We start from the raw sequence: 8,052 nt of genomic DNA on the forward strand, positions 1-8,052 counted from the left end.
AAACTGGCAGTGATCTACCCCCTTTTGGGGGGTTCAGGTCAAAGTTGTTTAGCTTTTTTTTAGGAAGGAGGAAGGTCCATGGGGGTGTGTGTGTGTTGGGTCAATGTTGTTGAGTTTTTTCAGGGAGGAGGTAAAATGTTGAGCTTTTTTTTAGGGGAGCCACAGTTGTTCAGCTTCTTTGAGGGGAGCCAATGATCTACCAGTGATCTACTGCAGACGTCCAGTGATCTACCGGTAGATCACGGTCTACCTGTTGGACATGCCTGGAATGATTGTTCATTCGGGGAAAACTGTATGCTCCCAGTTTCTTTTCATCATTCATGAAATAGGCAATGGTGACAAGCAGCCTGCTGTGTGATTAACATCTGCCATTCAAGAAAATAAGAAAAGGGTTTACTGCTACCGTAGATATCACTCTCTGTCCTGTGTGTATGCAGCTTCCAGCCTCCAATGAAAGAGAGTCCACTACCTCCCGAATAAGTGGAGGAAGACCCGTCTTTCCTATTGGGGTTACTGGCGTGTTGCGCCAGGGCGCCGCCTCTCAGGGGTGCCCCAGCAAGTGGGGGAGCTGTGCAGAGCAAGCGCCCCTCGCCGCCCACATGCGCTGCAGAAAGAGCTCCGGTGGCTCCCGAACCTGGCTCTTCCACGGCGTCTCCTCCCTGCTGGAGGAGCCGCCGGCAAGCCCCACTGGCAGCGCCGCTCTCGCCCGCCTCTTCTCAGGCTGCAGGTGCCGTTGCCGTTGCGGGGAAGCCAGCCGTGAGCCTCCCGTCGGCACGGCAGCCAGGGCTCCCTGGACGGCAGCGCCACACAGCCACTTTGGCCGAGGAGGCGGACCGCAGCTGGCAGCTTCCCCGTTTGTCAGGCCGTCAGCGGCCCACCACGCCTGGCGGAGCACGAGTAGGAATGTTCAGGAATGTGGATGAGGAAATATTGTTTAATATGTTCTATCCCCGTTTGCGCTAGCAAGCACCAAACTTTAGCAGAGTAAAAACATTCCCCCTTTGCAAAATGCACAGCAGAAAAGCGTTTGCGCAGGCTTGATTTAAGCCTGTAAAATAAAGTGTATTTTCCTGGTATTTCTCCTTTGTCCCTCTTAAAAGAAAAGACACGACACAATGCTCTTAAAAGTATAAAAGATGTTTACTTACAATCTTCCTGAGATACAGCATACTCAAGAGGTAGACTTGCTTAGGTAAAAAGTAATATATACATTGTGAAGTTCACTTATAAGAAGTGAGACTCCATCTCATCTCTCTCTGGGCTGGAAGCCTAGAAAGAGAATCCTCACTAGATGTCGAGTCCTTGAAGTCCAAGAGAGTAAGAGAGGGAATTTATCTACTGCCTTTCCCATCTAATTAGCATGTGGAGGAACAGGAAACTAGCCTTAGTCATGTGTTCCTCCTCAGTCCTCCAAGTGGACTATCTAGGAATTGTTGTGACTTGACTGCACTTAACCCTTTTCATCCCACAAGTCCGGCGTCACCATTGCCGGTCCTGCTCATGGCGGGCGAGAAGCAGAAGGCACAGCATTGTGGCATCGGGGGGGGGGAGTGGCGCCTTGGAGGTGCATGAGGCGCAGTTGTTAAAACGAAGCGCGCACACATGCGTGTGCGTCCCCAGGGCAGCATGTTGCTCTGGCTTTCCAGCTGGCGAGGAAGAGGCACTGGAGGGAACTCTGAGTCACAGTGCTGGATAGGGTTAAGATGGCCCTGAGTGGAGGTTCTAAGGTGCAGGCCCATCTTGGAGAGCTCCCATTCATTTTTATGGGCCTTGCAAAAGAAAATCATCTATGATTGTGCCTATGGCTCAGATCTGTCCATTATTCCTAATAGCCCCTTGATTTGTCACCCAAGACAGCTGCTTCCACTAGTCTCGTGGTCAGAGAAACTGTTCTGGTTTACTCTGGTATTGCTCTGTCTCTATATTGAGAATATCAGATGATAAATATATTTGTATTTTAAACATGGTTTGTGGAGATGATTGGACTTTTAACTGTGTTCAAATTCCACTGTATTAACAAGCATCCAGAGATGCCTACAACCCTATGCACACTTACCTGGCAGTAAGCTGCATTGGACACGGTGGGACTTACTCATGAGTAAGATCAGGCTGTGGCTGCACAAGAGCTCATGCAAAACAATAGTTTAGAAATGTCAGAGGGGTGCATAAAAGCATTAGTCACACAAGATTATACAGTTCAATTGCAGCCACTTTAAAGGAAAAAAGTGGAGGAGTAAAATACTTTTGAGTAATTTGTGACTTTAATTTTTATTAAACCCACCTTTTCCTATTCAAATACAACAAAAGAGTAGATTAGCTGGAAAAAGATGTTTTCCATCGTAACCTGTAAGTTAGGGATGAGTAATCCCCACTTTGAAGCATACACTTACCAAAAAAGCCCACCAATTTTGGCAGCAGTGACAAAAAAGGGAAAGGATTTACCTGGCTCCCAGTACATTTCCAAGCACAATTCAAAATGTTGGAGCTGACCTTTAGAGCCCTGAATGGCCTCGGCCATGTATACCTGAAGGAGAGTCCCCCCCCCCACCCATCGTTCAGCCGGTCCACCAGGGTCCACCTCTGAGGGTCTTCTTGATGTTCCCTCAACGCGAGAACTGAAGCCACAGGGGACCAGACAAGTGTGGTGCCCACCCTGTGAAACATCCTCCTGTCAGATGTCTTTTTTTAAAATTAGTTTTTCCTTTATTACTCACAAGTATATCTTTACATCATAACTTTACATCTTACAATCATACAGGTGAAACTCGGAAAATTAGAATATCATCGAAAAGTGCATTTATTTCAGTAATGCAACTTAAAAGGTGAAAGCAATATATGATATAATAATAATAATAATAATAATAATAATAATAATAATAATAATTTATTTATACCCCGCTCATCTGGCTGGGTTTCCCCAGCCACTCTGGGCGGCTTACAACAGAAAAATAAAATAATCGATTAAACATTAAAAGCCTCCCTAATCAGGGATGCCTTTGATAGATGCATGACATGCAAAGCAAGCTATGTCAAGCCTTTATTTGTTGTAATTGTAATTATTTGTTGTTAGGCGGGTCAATTATTAATGGAATGCAATTAATGAAATGTAATAGCAATGTTTATTTTTGTTTATTATTGTAACTATTTGTTTTATTACTGTGGAATTTCCAAAAGAAAGCATTTGTAAAAATTAAAAGAAAAATAAGAAATAATAAGTTGCATTACTGAAATAAATGCCCTTTCAACGATATTCTCATTTTCTGAGTTTCACCTGTACATATTCTTGTTTTCAAAGTAGGTTCATAATTATTATTATCATAGATCGGCAAGTATTACTGTACACAAAAAAGAAAAAAGATGTAATTTTAAAATCATAATATTCCTCATAAATGAATGACTTCCCGTCTCTTCCATTTTGTACTAATAAACTTACTGCATATATTTGTCCATTGTCTTTTTATTTATAATGTTTTCTTATCTATTGGTTTTCCTTTTAAAATTGTTATCCACAGAAACTACTAAAAAAAGGCCGTCACCATTTTCAGATTGCAGCAATTACTCTTCAAGAGTTCTTTAAAACAATTCCAATTTGAGACAAACTCCTGTTTGGATTTGTCTTTGAATCTTTCTGATAGGTAGTCTAATCAGATCTGGTGGGTACCATAGCTGCCAAGTTATCCCTTTTTAAAAGGGAAATTCCCTTATGCTGAATAGGCTTCCTCGTGAGAAAAGGGAAAACTTGGCAGCTATGGTGGGTACATATCTGCTTTTCCAATGTGTAGCTATTATAACCCTTGCAGCTGTGATGGGATACAGAAAGATTTTCCTTGTTTGGGGGAGGGGGATATCCAAACCAGTAATACCTAATAAGAATGATTTAGGTTGGGGTTGTTTTTTTTAATATTCCCTCCTGTCAGATGTCAAGGAAATAAATAATTATCTGACTTTTAGAAGACATCTGAAGGCAGCACTGTATGGGCTGGGAACAACAACAACAACAACAACAACAACAACAACAACAACAACAACAACAACGCATTGAAGAACTGTCAAAGTCACTTGATCACTTTACATCCGAGAACCAGGATAGCCTGGTTCTCTCCTGATATACCTCTACCCAGACCTCTGCTCCTCCAGCACAATCAGCCTGATCTATTTGAGTATCTCTTTTTTTGCTTCTGGCTCCAGGAACATGAGGCCACCTCTTTATCTTTCTTCTCTTTCTGTGACATCTTTGGTAGAACCTGTTAGAACTCTCTGTGTGCTAATATATAGTGTAACTGGAGAGATGTTCTTTTTTGGTTTACAATTGCCTTCATCTTCCCCTCTCCCTCGGTTGCCTCCCTGGTGTCACATTTTAGACTGTAACTGTTTTGGGGCAGGGAAGTCCATAAACATATGCAGCTCTCACTATATCTAATAAAACTGGGGATTCTTGCAGTGAAGATGGAAAAGAAAACAAGATTTTGTTGTTGTTTTTAAATTAAGGATGTTCCCAAATTCCATCCAATATCAGGTTGGGCCCATGGGTTTCAGTTAGAGTGCCCTAATTTCCAGACTGGACACAAGTAACATGCGTAGCAGGCAGCCTAAATCAATTTTTTTTTGCCTATCCTGTGTTGCAACGTATAAAAAATATGAGGTAAGAAAAGAACAAGGCAAGAGTGACCAGGATCTAGGAAGGACTCCTCATGGAAGGACCTTTACATGCTAACTTGGCAGAGATTTTCAAGGTATGGGAGCTAAAAATCCAGTGACAGTGAGAAACCATGCAGTTAAATTAAGGGCCAAAAAAGACATGATGTGGGAAAGGTCTGAATTTTACAAATTGAATAGCAGCTGCAGAAAGCAGGTTCATGGTGTTGGCAGAGGGCTGGGGTTACCTCTTTTCTCCCATGCCATTTCCCCACTGAAAATCACTTTGCCTGTGCTGCTATTTTCTCTGTGATTGGAAGCATGTAGGCAATTACTCTTTCTAATAGTATTATATAACAATATTTGTTCTATACAAGTGAGCAGGCTCAAGATGCTCATGAGGATTAATCAGATGTGATCCAGACACAGTAAATGTTATCTTCTTTTTGGGAATATACTTAATTGGAGAGGCTGAATTATCTTGAGGGAAAAAATGAAACAAGTAGTTGCAAAGAACTTTGGTTTGGAAGATAATAACAGCCTCTGCAATTTGTCACATATTGCAATTAAGATGTCATTGGATCCAAGAACACAGGGGACAAGAGAAAAAAATCTAGATATATATTTTGTATACCTTAGCCTAGGGGTCAGCAAACTTTTTCAGCAGAGGGCCGGTCCACTGTCCCTCAGACCTTGTGGGGGGCCGGACTATATTTTGGGGGAAAATATGAATGAATTCCTATGCCCCACAAATAACCTAGAGATGCATTTTAAATAAAACGACACATTCTACTCATGTAAAAGCATGCTGATTCCCGGACCATCCGCAGGCCAGATTGAGAAGGCGATTGGGCCGCATCCGGCCCCCGGGCCTTAGTTTGGGGATGCCTGCCTTAGCCTATACATATTTGACACTCTAACACCACATTGCCTCAACCTGGAGGATAATAACTGGACATCACTCAGCTACAACAAATGTCACAGTCTGTCCTCCGTGTCCTAGAATTGCCACCTTGGCTACCAGATCACCTTTTGAAAATTCAGATTTGTCAGAAGCATTCCCTCTTCTCCCTCCCTCCCTCCCTCCCTGTGTTTGTGCTTGTGAAGGGGGAAGGGAGGGCTGTTTTCTGCTTCTTAATTAACCATACACTGCTCCGCAATTTAAATATGGAAATGGAAAGCCATCCGCAATTATTAATGAGCCTCCAGGCTATCCTGTGGCGTTTCGAAGCAAAGGCACGCTGGTCCCCTCAGAACATCATGGGCAGCCTCTCCTTTTTAATTCTTATTAAGAGCTTGCGTGTGCGAAACATGGAGGTATATGCGTGGCTGTGGGCACACACTCCTCCTCCTCCTCCGCCCGTGCCCAAATGAACCAAATAAATAAATAAATGCTGGTTTTTGTTTGCTTCCCCTACCTAGCAGAACACATGACTCCTCTCTGACTAGACCATTTCCATGGTGTCTGTGTTTTCTACTGCGCTGAGGGGAGGGAGAGAAAGGGAGAGAGACTCCCAAGTGGGTTTTTTTTTGTCATCATGGTTTTGATGATTGGCCCAAACCAGCTTGCCTGGTCCATGGCAATGTAAGAATGCAAACTTCCGAATGGCCTGGGATTGCGCAGAGCCCCAACATCCATGCTCAAGTGTGTGTGTTTGTCTGTGTGTGTGTGCAGGAGGGGGGGCTTCTTTGCCCTTGACTGACACCAGCCCTTGTGACAGCCTAGACTTGGCTGCCTGCCAGGTTCCCAGCCGAGGATAAGGCAGGCCAGGGCAGGAGGGTGGAGGGGGGGGGGCATGCTGACAAACATGGTCGTTGTTTAGTCTGCGCTCCCGAGACCTTTTAATAGGAAAGAGCAATGCGCTGGTGTCGGAAAAGGCTTTGCCAGCCGTCATCTGCTGCGGGGGGGGGGGGGAGAGGATACAATTAAGATGATTGCTCATAGGTGGTGGTGGGGGGAGAAAAATGCAGCATTCCTACCCCCCCCCCCAGTTCTGATATGCGAACTACCCATCAGACTGTGTTTGCATGCTTAAAAAGAAGAGAGAGAGAGAATAAGAACAAAGACCCAGGAACCTTCGAAATGGAGATGAGAAAATGAGGGTGGAATAATAAGGGCAACCGAGTGAGATGTGTGTGTGTGTTTTCATAAGCTGCATACTCGAAAGCTTCAAAGCCTGAAAAATAAAATAAAAAAGAGAGAGGTGGGGAAATGCAGCCGTTGAAAAGCCAGAGCTTTTCTCTCTCTCTCTGCAGCTGCAGCCTTTGGAAGCTGCCCTGCTCCATCCTGCCAGTTCCCAGCCGGGTTTCATTTTTGCAGGAGGCAAAGGAACCACCTTCTTCTTCTGACAGGAGTTTGGGGCTGGGGGGGGGGGTTGTCCTGGGACAAAAGCCTCCTTGCGCCCCCTCGCCCCCCCACCCCAAATTCTGCACTGTAACCTCACTACATATACACAATGTCCGGAAGTGGGGGGGGGAGAGAGGTGTGAAAAGTTAAAGTTTTATGTCATTTCAAGGTGAAAGAAGCGGGAACCGAAGACCGTGATTTGAGTTACGGGAAAGACGAGGCAAATGGTGTTTACTTTTGAATGCCTGGCCGAGTGCCAGCTTCTTCTCTGGGTTAGACTGAGGCAGGGAAAGGAGGGGGGAGCGGCATGAGGGGGGGGCTGCAGCATTTCCTCGCTTTCAAAATGATAAATCCTTGTAACAGTTGTAAAAAACACACACACACCAAATAAATAAATAAGCATTTAAAAAACAACCGCAGCAGACCTAGCTTCTTGAAAGCACTCTTTAAGAATTCCTGGTGGGAAATTCCCCCCCCCCGCTCCTGTTTACATTTATGCAAGGCAATTTTCACTTTTTTTTGTCTCCTAGTCGTGGCCCTTTGTATCACAAATGGCCCCCCTTTAATTTATTGACTTGCCCTTTCTTTTCCCTTCCCTCTATAAAGCTTACATGAAACATAGTGGTGGTTTGAATGCAGGAAGTTATGAAATGAAAGATATGATTTAGAAAAGGCCAAATCCTTTTCTAATCCTAGAGGTGTTGACTTTGAACAAATTACCGGTAAGTACAATTAATCATAGTGAGGGCAGCCTTAATGAAATTATATCTTGCCCTACATTTTTGTCAATAGTATTTGGAGGATTTTTTTTTCATTTTGTAAATAAAAAAAATGAATTAAATGGAATTTTAGGAAATAATAAACTTCTTATGCTTCAGTAGCACCTTAGAGACCAACTAAGGACAATTTTTTAATATATATTAATTTTTAAATTTTATTTATTTATTTCGACTGTGTCATACCAACACAGCTACCTAGCTGATTCTGATGCTTCAGTTATTTTCGGTAATAGCAGGTAGTCTAGCCATATATCCTAAATAATGTGCAGGGGTTTTGCAGCACTCTTCTGA

The sequence above is a fragment of the Zootoca vivipara genome, chromosome 5 (genome assembly GCF_965207765.1).
Source record: "Zootoca vivipara chromosome 5, rZooViv2.hap1.1, whole genome shotgun sequence".
NCBI classification, from domain to species: Eukaryota; Metazoa; Chordata; class Lepidosauria; order Squamata; family Lacertidae; genus Zootoca; species Zootoca vivipara.